Below are 842 nucleotides of genomic sequence, written 5' to 3' on the forward strand. Positions count from 1 at the left end.
AACAAGATGGCTCCCGACCTGCATCTGAAAAATAGTATGGAATGTGAACCGGAGGTTCTCAGTATGGTAAAGGTGCCTCACACATAATATATAAGGTCCTGGGAATGTCAGAGGCAATCCTAGAACGCCGACACTCAGATTATAGAGCTTAAATTATTAAACAGAAGCCATAAAAGGTGGTTTCCTAAAAATATTTAATCCTAACTTAACTTAACCTTAAATCTAAGTCCTATACTGCCATTCCTCCACACCTCCAACTCCATCATACATTTTCACAGACAAATAGACAGATAAAGGCAAACACAAGAAGGTTACAACTACTGCAGGTAACAAATACACATTTAGCATGGCAAATACAGATAGGCACACCCAATTAGAGCACAAGCAAGTAATTCAAGTAATATGCATATGATGCATGCATGTCCTATGGCTGATGAGGCTCATCTGTCGGTTATCCAGCTAACCCGACAAGTCTGAATTGTCCTTAGACTGTCCCCCGACGTGCATCCCCAAGAGTCTATGCATAGATTTTTCTCAAATAATCAATATTGCTCAATGGGGGTAACATTCCCGGGAATTTATATAGTGCCCGATCACACTTACGTCGTAGGGTCAACAGAGTATCGAGTTTTCAACCTGGTACACGTGGTGGCAAGCCACGACACTTAATCCAGAGAATCTCGTATCTCAGATTATTCAAATTCATAAGCCATATAAATAATTCAATTAAAATTCATCAACATTCACATCATTCTCAATCGCATCTCATTCATCATTATACGTCAATCATATTCAATCATTATCCTTCATTATCACATCTCCCATTCCGTCCATCAATAGTT

Source organism: Arachis ipaensis, chromosome B08 (assembly GCF_000816755.2).
Source record: "Arachis ipaensis cultivar K30076 chromosome B08, Araip1.1, whole genome shotgun sequence".
NCBI classification, from domain to species: Eukaryota; Viridiplantae; Streptophyta; class Magnoliopsida; order Fabales; family Fabaceae; genus Arachis; species Arachis ipaensis.